The sequence below is a fragment of the Dasypus novemcinctus genome, chromosome 4 (assembly GCF_030445035.2).
Source record: "Dasypus novemcinctus isolate mDasNov1 chromosome 4, mDasNov1.1.hap2, whole genome shotgun sequence".
Lineage (NCBI taxonomy): Eukaryota > Metazoa > Chordata > Mammalia > Cingulata > Dasypodidae > Dasypus > Dasypus novemcinctus.
Genome location: NC_080676.1, coordinates 61,618,549 through 61,632,509, shown reverse-complemented (window position 1 = coordinate 61,632,509; position 13,961 = coordinate 61,618,549). Strand labels below are relative to the sequence as shown.

Here is a 13,961-nt window from a genome sequence, read left to right as displayed (position 1 = left end):
CATTATTTTAATTACTTATCTAACCATTTTTCTGCAAGGCCTGCACAGCTGCATTAAAGCACTTACTCTCTCTGTTTGCGCTAACTATGATATCTGGTAGTGTGTCAAGGATCTCTGGCTTGTAGAGGAAACCAGGCCCAAAGGTTTAAAGAGCAGAAGAAGACCAACCATCCCAGGAGATGGCAGCAGGTGCTGGGAAGTGTTTGTTGGGTTTCGCCCCCATGTGCTTTGAAGAGATCTCAAGATGGCAGCTGAGGATGGCACCAGCACCTCAAAATTTGTCCAAAGGGCTCACCTCCAGTCAGTTACTAGGGTGGATGCACTTGAACTATTCCAAGGCAGAATTCAGGGCTTATAGTCGCCAGGCAGAGCCAGGATGAGGAGGATCACGGCAAGCTCAGGATCAGAGTTGCTCAGTGGTAGGCTCCCGCAACAGTCCTGCCAGCAGGTATGGGTCTAGGAGCTGAGGGATCCAGCTAGAAGGCAGTGAAATATCGAATCAGTCAGCGAGAGGGGAGATGAGAGCCAGAAATCCAGCCTCTCACAAAGCAGAACGTGAACAAGTGCACGTCAGCCAAAGCCAGAAGAAGGATTGGTTTTCACAGGGAGGAAGTAGCAATGGTTGGTTTTTAAATCATTGGGCCAAGTTCCTGGCTCTGCCCTTTTTGGTACTTAAAGGGCCTAAGCCCTGAGAGGAAGGGTATTAATTTCTAATAACCTTGGCTTTTCTTCATTCATATGGTCATGGAACAATGTTTTGTTGAGCACCTACTACCTGTGGTGTTAGATGCCTGGAGACAGAATGATGAAAAGACCTCATCTGCCCTGAGGAAGTTCACTGGAACTTATTTGGTTCAGCGACACCTGATCAGTAAAGCTAATATATGAAACTATCATAACACTTGTTCCATGGAGACCGATTAGGATTTATTTCTCCATTATAAAATGTTGGTGGATGGAATGCAGATTACTCTTGTTCAAGAACCTACATTTCTGGAAGCGGACTTGGCCCAGTGGATAGGGTGTCCGTCTACCACATGGGAGGTTTGCAGTTCAAACCCCTGGCCTCCTTGACCCGTGTGGAGCTGGCCCACACACAGTGCTGATGTGCGCAGGGAGTGCCCTGCCACGCAGGGGTGTCCCCACATAGGGAAGCCCCACGTGCAAGGAGTGTGCCCAGTAAGGAGAGCTGCCCAGCGCAAAAGAAAGTGCAGCCTGCCCAGGAATGGTGCCACACACACGGAGAGCTGACACAACAAGATGACGCAACAAAAAGAAACAGAATCCCGTGCCACTGACAACAACAGAAGCAGACAAAGAAGAACATGCAGCAAATAGACACAGAGAACAGACAACTGGGGCAAGGGGAAGGAGGGGAGGGGAGAGAAATAAATAAAATTAAAAATTAAAAAAAAAAAGAACCCACATTTCTTGTGGAGGTCACTCGGCACAAGTCGTGGAAGCCATTATCCAGTAATTTGGAGAGCCCTTTGCACTCAGTGCCAATGTACCAAATTGGGAAGCATGGACCTGCCCACAGCATGGCAAAAATTGTTAAGCCACAGTGACCAGACCTGATTACTTCCTTTCTTTGAGTGGAGAAGGGGTCTGCAAGACTTCCCCCCAACCATGACCTGTCTCTGCCCATCCAAATCCCAAAAGGAATCTGGATTTAGGGGAATAGATGGAGAAGAGTAGGGCCTGGGTAAGGGCGAGGCAGGGGAGGGGCCAAAGGTGCAAAATTTAAGGACCCTCTCGCTCTCAAGCTCGTCCCTCCTTACATTTGGGCCTCTCCTGTGCTGCACCCTAGACAGAGCCTTGGAGAGCATGTATAATCTAAACACAGAATAGAAAAAAATTTGTACTTTATCAAATCTTTCTGTCTTTCAGGGACAGTTCTTTTACCATTGAGGCTGGTGATCCTGTGTGTGAAACTGGTCTGGACAATGCAGTGAATCTTATAGTAGGCCTTCATTATTGCCTAAGAAACAGTGGGAAAGCTTTTATTCTCTTTTGTTTAAGAGAAGAGTTTCTACTATATGCTCATCAGTGTGGCCTTTACACCCAGTCAAACATTCTGTCTTACAAAAGAAAGAATCACTTTGGGGTTAGAGAAAGAACAGGGAGAATTTAGGCTTGACCTTGCTGAAGCTGAAATAGCACCTTCTCAGGAAAACATCATCATTGTAATGGATGTTATTGACTACTTATTCTATAAGAGGCATTGTGCTTCAGTCTTCATATCTCCATGAGGAGGTACTATCCTCACCATCTCTTCTTTACAGAGGAGGAAACAGAGGTTCAGAAGGGTTCTGAAACTTGATCAAGGTCACACAGCAAGGAAATAATGGCACCTGGATTTGAACCTTACACCAACCACTTCACTTTTTGATTAACTCCAAAAGAACATGGGGTCCAAAGGAGACTGAGAGGTTGGCTGATGGACACTGCCTAAAAGCAAGCAAACCTTTATTCTTAGCAATAGAAAGCATGGCTGGATGTTGTAGCTTGAAGAAAAGCTAAAGGAATAGAAAATGTATTGAGTTTGGTTGGCAATTAAAAGAGTAAAAGTAGAAAATACCTGGAAATCAATTTCACCAAAAAGACTTTCACCTGTTGACTTTAGTGATGAAAGGTATTGAATTTCTCTCTACATTAGGTTTAGAAGATAAACAAAAGGTAAATGATTAAACTATTTCTAGTTAGATATTCTCCAGAAAAATGTTAATCAATGCAGAAAATCACACACCTCTCTCCTGCTGGTTTCTGTCTTCAACTTTTTGTATCTTTTGATATCTTCAAAACAAGGTGATTGGCACTATTCAGGTTAGAAGGAAGATGAGAGGTGATAGCAGCATCTTCTAATGAACCTCATGGTGTGCTTGCTGGGACCTGAGAGAATGAGAATTTTAAAAGAGCCATGGCGTTACCATGGTTATACTGAGGCCACTGGAGCAAAGTAACTCATTGCACTTTATTAAATTTGAACACTTCTTTATCTATTGTGTGGATTGCTGGGGTTGCAATGGGTCCTTTTGACAGTGGGCCAAAATCATAGATTTTTGTGAATGCATTTATTGACATGTGCTGAGTACTCTATGGACACACATTCACTATCTTCGAAACTACTTCCTGGATACTTACACTGTGCTAGATGCTAAAGAAAACAGCAGAAAGATCTAATTCTTGCCTTCCAGATACTCATTTTTGAGTTTAGCTCCATAGTACTATGGTAGCCATTGTGAACACATGTGAGAAATGTAAGCAGTGGCCCCTGCCCTCAGGATGCCTTAAATCTAGAAGACCACATCCTGCATTGGAAAGGTTTTCAGAAGGCAGCAGTGCCTATGCTATACCAATCTTGTATCCCCAGCACTGGCCTATTGCTCAAGAGTGAGCCCCTAGGCCAGCCACCTGCTCAAAGTTTGAACCCCCTCGGTGTCTGTCAGCTTGAGCACTTGCAGATACAGGAGCCTCTCTACCACCCTGTAGTCCATTGCATTGGTGAATAGTGCTAATTACAATTACTAGGAAGTCTTTCCTTCATATTGACTCAATACCTGCCTGACTTGTAATGGACTCAGATTCTGCCTTCAGGAGCTACATAGACTAAGTCAATTCCCTAGTATCCCTGTTGGCCTTTAGATCTTCAGAGACTTCCAGGCTTTATCCTGCCACCCTTCCTTGGGCTCCATTGTTTCTATTCCTTCAGTTCCATCTCAGATGACTTAGTTTTGAGACCCTTTCTCTATCTTACTGAATAGAAAAGATTGGCGCCAATGGCTAAAACTTAGGATGACTCATGTTGGGAACAGGAGTAAAATGACAAAGATACCTGTGTGGATGTGGACTTGTGTTTGTACTTATGTATACATATGAAGGATAATTTAGTAATTACATGGAAATAGGCAGTTTTCCACTCACAGGTCAGGAGTCTCCGTACTGGTTTCTGTAGACTTATCTGGGCCCTCAAAAGGGTTGACAATGCAATTAACAACACACAGGCCATTCTTCTTAATAGATTGCCTAGTTTGGACTTCTTGAATGTTGAGGGGGAAAGTGTATGCGGCTACAGCACATTTAAGACCTGTAGGAAGGGACTAAGCCTCCTGCTTGTCTTGAATCCAATTGGTAGCATTTCTTCACTATTCCTTGTTATCTGACCTCCAGGAATACACGTAGGGGTACAGGAAGTCTTTTCTTCTGGTGTTCCTGTTAGAATATTTGAAGGTGACAATTTAAAATTTAGAAGGCTCCGTTCAAACAGCCAAGACAGTTAATATGGGAATTTTTATCTTTCTGTGCTAGGATTATGCAACAGTAGCCAAATTATTTGGTGGGTTAAGCAGCAGACTGACATTCAGGACTCAGATTCTAATGGAGACTGAGGTAGTGGGAGGTTGGATACTGGCAGGAAGGTAAGTAGGATGGAGAAGGGCAAATGGGTAGGGGGCAGAGGTATGGGAGCAGCTTAGCTTGATCAGGAGCCCTATATTTAGAGTCACCACAGACCTGAATCTAAACCCCGCTACTTACTAGCAATGTGACCTAGATGGAGATTTATTCTTACTAAACCTTAGTTTCCTCATCTGTTACATGTGGGCAATGAAATCTGGCTAGTAGAGCTGTGTTGAAGGTTTAATAAGATAACATTTGCTCAGCACAATGCCTGGAACACAGTAAGCCATCAGAAAAAGGTACCATGGGGAATACAAATTGAATAAGATACGGTCTTTGCCATCAGCTAGTCTATACAGAGGCAATATAGCCTAGTGGTTAACAGTAAGAGCTTCTTAGCTTATACCTCGAGCAAGTTACTTAACCTCTCTGAGTCTCGATTTACTTATCTGTAAAAGGAATAACACTAGCACTGCATAAGTCAAAGAATTGTTGACCACATTAATAAGATAGTACACGTCACATGCTGGGCATCAGAGAAGCATCTATGGTTACCATTTAGTTGTAAAGAAGAAACATTCCAGGTGGAAGAGTGCTAGGGAATGCATTGTTCACATCAACACACTGGCAAAGAGAGAGATGTATGTTGGCAATTTCTGGCAATCAGAGGGACTGGAAAGAGATAGTGATATTGTGGAAAAGTAACCAATGATTTTTCCCTGTTCCTTGTGCTCATGCCCACCCAAGGAAGTCGACAAGGCAAGACTCATGGATGAGGGGGCAGTAGGCATATGTCAGTCAGGGTGACTGCTGGAGCTCATGGAGCAGGGGACTCAGGTAATTCCCCAGCAAGGTGAGAGGCTGGTGGGTAGATGCTGGAGCACTGAAACAGGTTTCTGGAAGGGGGGTGCAGCACAGGGGGCTCCCCTGGGCTGGGATCCAAATGGGCATTTAAGAGATTGAATTTTCCTGGTGGAAATCTCAATCTCCCCTTGCAGCCTTTAAGTTTCATCAGCACAGCCAACTTCATACATGTGTGACCTGTGGCTGGCCCATGGAAGGGCCCTGCATTTGCTTTAATGCTTTGCTCACCCTCCTGAAATTCTAAATACTTTTAGGACAAGGGGCCATGCATTTTCATTTTGCACTAGACCCCATAAATTGCAGCTGATTCTATTCATTAAAAATGGCACATAAAGGAACTCAAGTGCTGTAGGCATTCATGGGAGAAGGGGAGAGCCCTTTCCAGCCAAAGGTGGGCCAGGAGAGAGAAAAGAGGGCATCATGGCTTAGGAGGCATTTTGGGGAAACGGACTTGGCCCAGTGGTTAGGGCGTTGTCTACCACATGGGAGGTCCGCGGTTCAAACCCCGGGCCTCCTTGACCCGTGTGGAGCTGGCTCATGCACAGTGCTGATGTGCACAGGGAGTGCCGCACCACGCAGGGGTGTCCCCCGCGTAGGGGAGCCCCATGTGCAAGGAGTGCACCCGTAAGGAGAGCCGCCCAGTACAAGAGAAGGTGCAGCCTGCCCAGGAATGGCGCCGCCCACACTTCCCGTGCCGCTGTCGACAATAGGAGCGGACAAAGAAACAGGACGCAGTAGATAGACGCAGAGAACAGACAACCAGGGGAGGGGGTGGAATTAAATAAATAAACAAATCTTAAAAAAAAAAAAGGGGGGGCATTTTGAATGTGACCCCAAGGGATGGGCAGTATCTGCACAGGTAGAAATGGGAGTAAGCCAGTCTGGTTAGGGGAATATTTGACAAAGTCAGGAAGAAGAGAAGTATGGACTATGTTTAGGGAATGGTAAGAAGTTCTTCTAGGCTCAGAGTCCCTGTTCTGAGCTGCTCCCATCTGGGTTCTCCAGGGCAGTGCCATGCTCAGCTGGCCTTTCTGGGGGGAACCTTTTCCTCAAGGCCTTCCTTGGTCCTTTTCCCCAAGGGCTGCTCTGCTGGGCGCCCACCCATCTCATAGAAACCACAAAGCAAAGGATGGAGGAGGCAGATTTGAAAAAGATCAAATGGGGGAAACAGATGTGGCGCAACCATCTGGGCTCCCGTCTACCATATAGTAGGTCCAGGTTCAATCCCCAGGGCCTCCTGGTGAGGGCAAGCTGGCCCACACGGAGTGCCAGCCCACACTGGAATGTGGCCCCATGCAGGAGAGCCAGCTGATGTGGAGAGCTGGCGCAGCAAGGTGACTCAACAAGAGACACAGAGGAGAGAAAATAAGAAGACATAGCAGAACAGAGAGCTGAGGTGGCGCAAGAGAGTGATTGCCTCTCTCCCACTCCAGAAGGTCCCAGTATCAGTTCCTGGAGCCACCTAATGAGAATACAAGCAGACACAGAAGAACACACAGAGAGCAGACAACATGGGAACAGGGGGTGGGGGAAGAAATAAAAAATAAAATAAATCTTTAAAATAAAAAAAGAATCAAATGGAAATTCCTAACAGAAAAATATGATTATTGAAATAAAAGGGAACGTACTTAATAAATAGGTGCAATAACAGATCAAATACAGACCAAGAGAAAGTTCAATAAAGAATCCCCATCGTCTGACCTGCTCCTCTCTTTTGGTATTTTGTAAAGCAAATTCCATTCAGGGATTTGCACAGTAGGCAAGTGGTGGAGCCAGAATTCTAACCAGGGGCCGAATCCTGCGCTCTGTCCATGACCCCACACTGCCGGGACCCCGCTTCACTTCACAGGGGTGAGTTTCCCTGAACAGAAGCCTGGCGTGGTCCAGAAAACAAACAATGCAAGCATTTATAGGTAAATATAAAATTACCTATAGTCGCACCAAAGCAGGGTGACACAGATGAGAGACATATTAAAAAGGAGAAAGACGTGTTCTTTAAAATTCCCACAACCTCTATCCTCAACCTTACTATTGTAATATTTGCATTAAAATTTATTATTTCTGTTAACAACATGAATCATTAATGACATACCAAAATTAATTTTGGTGTATTTCCATTTGCTTTGCATAAATATTAAATTTTGCCACTGATTCAATGTGCCTTGATCTTTTTTCCCCCAATATTACTGTCCTCTGACTTCAGAAAGTTTGAACACCTCTCTCCTAAATTCAATAAGACAGAGCTGTGCTGGTGGTTGGTGTGCCTGGCTCAGTCCCAGAGCCTCAGTGTCATCTCGAGCTGGGTCGCTGGGTCGGGGGACTGACTGGCGAGCTCTCCAGGAGACTATCTGCTGGAAGGGTGGGGAGCCCTCTGGGGCAGAGCCCATCTTCTTGTAATAGAGAGAGTAGAGCCAGACCCAACAGGCCTGACGTGATAATAAAGTCTCTGGGGTCAAAAGGAACAATAAAATAGTGTCTGTTACAAAGATTCATCTCCCAGCCTGGCCCTGATGTGGATTCATATCTGGATCCTATTACAAGAAAGAACTGAAAAGGAGCTGTCCCTAAAGGACCTTGGGTAGTTCATGCATCTCTGTTTGATGCTGGTGGCAGTCTATTACACAGAAGAGCAAAGACGCCTCTCTAGCATTCTGCACAGAATGGTGTGGCCCCAGCATCGAGGTATTCCAGGGCCTCGGGTGGGCCAGAAGAAAGCAGTGTCCAGCAGGCAGGGTGGCACTCACCAGTGTCCAGGGGCAGATGGCAGGGCCCCGGGGCAGGCAGTGGTTCCCAGGGACAGGTGACGTTCTCAGCGACAGACAGCAAGGTCCAAGGGCTGGCAGTGAGACCCCACAGAAGAGAGTGGTGCTCTCATAATTCCTGTGGTAGTTTGAAGCTGTGTACACCCCAGAAACACATATTCTTAAGTCTAATCCATTCCTGTGGTGTGAAGTAGGACCTTTTGGTGAGGCTGCTCCAGTTAAGGTAGATACGCCTCATTCAGGATGTGTCTTAATCCTCTGACTGGAGTCCTTTATCAACAGAATGAACACAGAAACACAGAGAGAAAGACCATGGAAGAAAGACACAAAAGATGAAACCCAGAAGAGAAGGGAGAGACAAGCAGACACTGCCATGTGCCTTGCAACGTGGCCGAGGAGCCAAGGATCCCCGGCAGCTGGTCTTCAGGAAGAAAGCATTGCTTTGATGATGCCTTGATTTGGACATTTTCTTGACCTTAATCTGAAAGCTAATAAATTCCCATCGTTTAAGCTAATCCATTTCAAAGTATCTGCTTTAAGCAGCCTAGTACACTAAAACAGTCCTTTATCATTTGATCGCTGTTAGAAAACAATGCCCACTTACTGTAAATAACTAATGTGCAGGATATTTTAAGAAGTATGCAGAGAATATGAGATCCAACCAAAAGAAACTTGGGAGCATCACCTTTAAGAAGAGATAGGAAATGGTTACCAAGGAAAGTTTCATCCAGCAGAGGTGATGTGTAATCCAGGGGCTATGAAGAAGGGGGTGACCATGTTATCTCTTTGTAAAAAATCCAAAACTAACAGTCCAATATTGATTTACTTTCTGATGTAACAAAATAAGTCCAAAGTCAGTTTGTTATTCAAATATCTCTGCCCATGAGCTCAAAGGTGAGTCCAAGGGAAAGAAACTGAGACCTGGGGGTGCCAGGTGACCTGGAGTGGGTGGGGATGGAGCTCAGGCCCCCCTAATTCCCACCAGCGCTCCCCTTCCTTTGATATGAGTTATTGATGTTTTCTCTATCTAATGTAAAATGCTGTGCAAGTGCTGCTGCATGACATAGCAGCTGCCCCTTCCTCATCAGGATGCCCTGAACCCCTCCTGAGTGGAAATTCTGGACCCGCACTGCCCTCAAGCCTCAGTCCACCTCTGCTCTGCCCACTTTGACGGTGCCACTCTGTAGGAGCCAGTTCTCCCGCTGTGGTGAGAACAGCCATACCCCCAGGGAGTAGCCCTCTTCTGCCCTGTGTGCTCTTCTACTTACAGGCCAGGCTATCTTGGGGTGCAGAGGGTGGAGCTGGGGTACCTGTTAAACTGGAAACTGGGCCACAACCATGATGGTTGTCATATCTTGATCTTTGGGTACTTTCTTATTGCATATGCTTAAGTTTTTTCTCAGTGATTTAAATTTTATTCTTTTCTAACACTTTGATTCAATAAATTTATTAGCCAGGAAAAAAAATCATTTTTCAGAGTACATGAGTCAATTTTGCAGTGGCCACCACTTACTCCATGTCCCTGACAACATAGGGGCTTCTTTGCTACAGCTCCTTGGCTACAGCCTGCTTTTTGTATTCCAGACCCAGGGGTCTAGCTTCATGCCATGCATAGTGGAGGTGCACAAATGACGTTTTCAAAGAAGAATGTGTGTGGTGGGGGGAGGAAGGCGGGAGGGAAAAGAGATGGAGGCTGTGCTCCAGGAATGGCTCTGCCCCTGACACAGCATCATTAGGATGACCTTCCCTGAATCAGAGCAGTCTGCAGCCAACACCAGATCAGGCACTGCCCCACGCGTTCTCCTTGCATCCCCAACCCCCAGTGGATGGAAAGGCCCCCGGAACTCGGTTGAGAAGGGATCTGGGCTCAGGACTCAGGTGTGGAGCGTAGCATAGAGCACAGGCGAGCAGCCCCGCCTCTGCCCCAAGCCTCAGTGCAGAGGCTGAGCTCTGGGCATCTCTGATTGTCCAGTGCCTCTTAAAGTCCATAGCAGTTCTTAATTAATATTTAATGAATCAATAGCATATATTGTTTTCATCTTCTATTTGCCTTTGAAAAAGTCTACAATTGCTCTTATTGTTTTATATGCCAAATTAAGGCTGTGAAGCTTTCCACAAACGAGCTCTCTCTTCCAACTTGATGTAATTTTGCTCAGCTCCTCACCACACCTTGGCTCTTCCCCAGCTGGTGAGTGTACAAAGAATCCCCACTTGAGTCATTTGGAGAAGGGCATCCAGGCAGCAGCCTGGGCACCAACCAGTAAGGGTTCTAAATGTCTCAGGAATAAACTGGACCCTGGCAGCAGTTAGCCAAAGTTTCCATCTTGCATAATTGACAAATGCATATCAGCCCAAACCCTCCACCACTGGCCTAGACCTCTGGTGGAAATAAAGAAACATTGTAGAAAATGTTTCTGGTCCCTGCTGGTGTTCCTCTCCAGGGTTTTTGCTTCTTGCCCCTGGCAAGCTCAGGCTGTGACAAGGACTCTGAGACGAGCCAGCAGGCAGTTGTCAGAGTTGGCTGAAATTCTGAAACAGAATAATTCCATCGTTTATAACAAACAACTAATGCATTTTATTAAATAAATCGCAAACACCTCACACATCTAGGTCAAGATTTACAAAACAATCACACAACAAACAAAAACAGAACTATAGAGAGAATAAACAACAAAAGTGGGAGAACTTTCCCAACATACAATTAGAAAAAAGATATTTTCAGAGAAATTTGCATACATAAAACTGTGGGATGAAAGACAATAACAACGAAGTTTACATCTTTGTCACATGGTGTATGTAATACAAGGATGAGGGGGAGAGTGCATATACAACTTTCAGCAAAGAACCTCAGTTTTTTCTTGCCTCCCTAAATGTGCATATAGAATGTGGCTTTGAACTCATGCCCATCTATGAACCAGCGTGGGAAGGACCAGCGTGGTCTGGCCTGCCTGCATGCATGCGCCTGTAACCGCCGCGCTTTGGAGCTGCCCTTTCAGGTCTCTCTGCATATCTTCTCCTTCATAGAGCCTGCCTATAGTCCCTTTAGCCCCTTTAGCCATAGCTCTGAACTTGCCCATGACACTCATGAGTGACATGAACTGCAGGAGCTTCTGTGCAAGTGGCCCCTTGTGTTCTGGACCTTAGGGTGACAAAATGACCTGGTTTGCTTGGGATTGAGTGGAATTCTCAGGATTTGGGGTTTTCAGGGGTAAAAACAGAAAAGTTCTGGCAAACCAAGATGAGTTGGTCATGCAAGTGCTGGTGGGTTTGAGACCAGGAAGTTTCTGAGAAGGTAGAGGCACAGCTGTGACTCTTGGCTACCCGAATTCCAGCAGTGAGGACCCGAACAGTCTGAAGCTTCTTCCTGCTGTATAAACACTCTGCCAGATGGCATGTGTTGGGTCAGTTCCTGAGACACCCATTTTCACTTCTTGGAAGGCTCTGGGGTTGGTTTCTTTCTCCTTTTAATGGGCGTATATGTTCCTCCTGGTGGTTCCTGTCTTTCTGGGCCTGGAGCAAACTTGAGAATGTACTATCAGTTTCACTACATCCATTCTCTGCAGAAATCTTTCAGCAGGGACATTCACATTTTTTCCCCCAGAGAGGTGGTCACAAGATCAGAAATCCACACATGTCCAGTTCAATGAATGTTTTATCAATGACACTGGGAAATGATAACCTGTTAGTATTTCAAAAATAGAATGTTTAAATAGAAATGCAAATTGGTTCAAAAAGACAGTTTAATAATATTAATTAAATATATTAATAATTAATTATCACATTTATTGATAACAAATATTTAGTGAGCATTTACTGTGTTCCAGGTACTGTGCTAAGTACTTTAAATATGCCATGTTTTTTAATCTTCAGAATATGAGTTAGGAAAGGAGACTGAGACTCAAAGAGGTGGTTATTTTTCCGAGATCACAGTGCTAAGAATTGGCAGAGCTGGGGTCTGAAACCAGACAGTCCCACTGCTGAGCCTGCCCTTGGACTCAGAACCCCTGACCTCGTGCTAAGCACAATCATGCTTGAGTAAGCCAATGGGAACATTGCAATTTTCACAACTTCTCTCTGGACAGCTATGAGGTATATCAGTCGAATTGTGTCTCCTTTCTGAATCTAGGTTATATGTAATGATGGGACTGTCAGTCTCCGTATCAATAGTTAAATGGAAGATGATGAGTTATATGTGGACTAAGTGGACCCAGAGTTGGGCCATACATTCTGAAATTTCATGGTCATTCTGGGGTTCACATGTTTATCACAAAAACATTCCCTGGACACGATGCCCATGGTAGGCCATAGCTACTTTTCAGCTCAGTGAGCCACACTAATAAAGTCTGGGTTTGAAAATTCAGACACATCCTAAGATTTGTACTTCAAAGTCAGTCATAGGAAAAAAAGCTCATAGTGTGATATTTTGTGAGAGTTTGCATTTGCATGCTGTGGTGGGTTGAATTGTGCAGCTAAATTTGGACATGTTCTTGGCCAGCATTCAAGATGTTACTTCAGTAACTGAATCAGGTTGGGCCTTTTTTTCTCTTTTAGATTTATTTTTTTAATTTCTCTCCCCTTTCTCCCTGTGCCGCACCTCCCCCCTCCTCCCCCCATTGTCTTGTCTGCTCTCTGTGTCCATTCACTGTGTTCTTCTGTGTCCACTTGCATTCTCGGCGGCAAGGGGAACCTGTGTCTCTTTTTGTTGCATCATCTTGCTGTGTCAGCTCTCCGTGTGTGCAGCACCACTCCTGGAAGGGCTGTGCTTTTTTCGCGCAGGGCAGCTCTCCTTGTAGGGTGCACTCCTTGAGCATGGGGCTCCTCTACGCAGGGACACCCCTGTGTGACACGGCACTCCTTGTGTGTGGCAATACTGCACGTGGGCCAGCTCACCACATGGGCCAGGAGGCCCTGGGTTTGAACCTTGAGACTCCCATATGGTAGGTGGACGCTCTATCAGTTGAGCCATGTCTATTTCCCTCAGGTTGGGCTTTAATCCAGATTACTGAAGTTCTTTATAAGCAAAGTGAAGTCAGAAAGAGAGAGCAAGCCAAGGGAAGCAGCCAGAAGCTAGAAGTCAACAGAACCCGAGAAAAAAGTTAAAGACATCACCATGTGGCAGAAAAGCTAAGAAACCCCAAAGATTGCTGGCCAGCCAGCAGATACTGGCCTCAGGAGGAAGCAAGTCTTCCAGCCTCTGAAACCTTGAGCCAATAAATTCCTGTTGTTAAGCCAACCCAATGTATGGTACTTGTTTTAGCAGCTAGGGAACTAAAGCATGCCTTTCTTTGATCAAATTATCTGCCTGCAGATACAAGCTCAGATTAGTTATATCTCTTTCAAAGACATTCAAATTCAGTATTTTCAATATCACATTAGTATGGATATTTGTTCAAGTTGTTCTCAGAAACTTTAATTTTTGAAAAGCTTTGTCCTGAATTGAATAAAATCTTTTCCATTTTCTACAATATAAACTAACTGCATCAAAATAAGACATCTTCACATTCTGCTTCAATGTATTCAAAATGTCCCTTACAATGCAATGAAACATAGATTTAATAATCATTTGCAATTGATTAAATTTGCAAGGCTTTGCAATTTCATTGTAAGTGCTCCATCTGTGATAAGCTAATTCTGTTTTCCATATTAGATAAAACATTTTAAATTCCTGACTGGCCAATTGTTAGCCTTTATTGGTTGTTTGTACTGGCTAATTAGTTTTCTGTAGTGTGTGTGTGTGTGTGTGTGTGTTAAGGTAAAAATCTTGACTGGCCTTTGTGCAGTAGTGTGTGTATTTTCCAAGTTGTCAGAATTGAACATGAATTGTATTGTTGGGTCAGTATTGGAAACCCTTGCGTTAGAATATGAGTCCTCCAATGGTAAGAACCATGTTCTAGACATCCTTAGATACACAGTATCTAGCACAGAACCTGGCAACTA

The 13,961-nt window shown here is 44.9% G+C and overlaps 1 long non-coding RNA gene across 1 annotated transcript; it reads right to left on the bottom strand.

The window, feature by feature from the left end:
- Positions 1-247: 247 nt before the first annotated feature.
- Positions 248-8,716, bottom strand: LOC139438877 (uncharacterized). The gene is made up of 4 exons (XR_011648629.1): positions 8,629-8,716; positions 3,925-4,212; positions 2,750-2,892; positions 248-476 (listed from the first exon to the last, which is right to left on the bottom strand). It is a non-coding gene; the product is annotated as an uncharacterized lncRNA (long non-coding RNA).
- Positions 8,717-13,961: the final 5,245 nt, after the last annotated feature.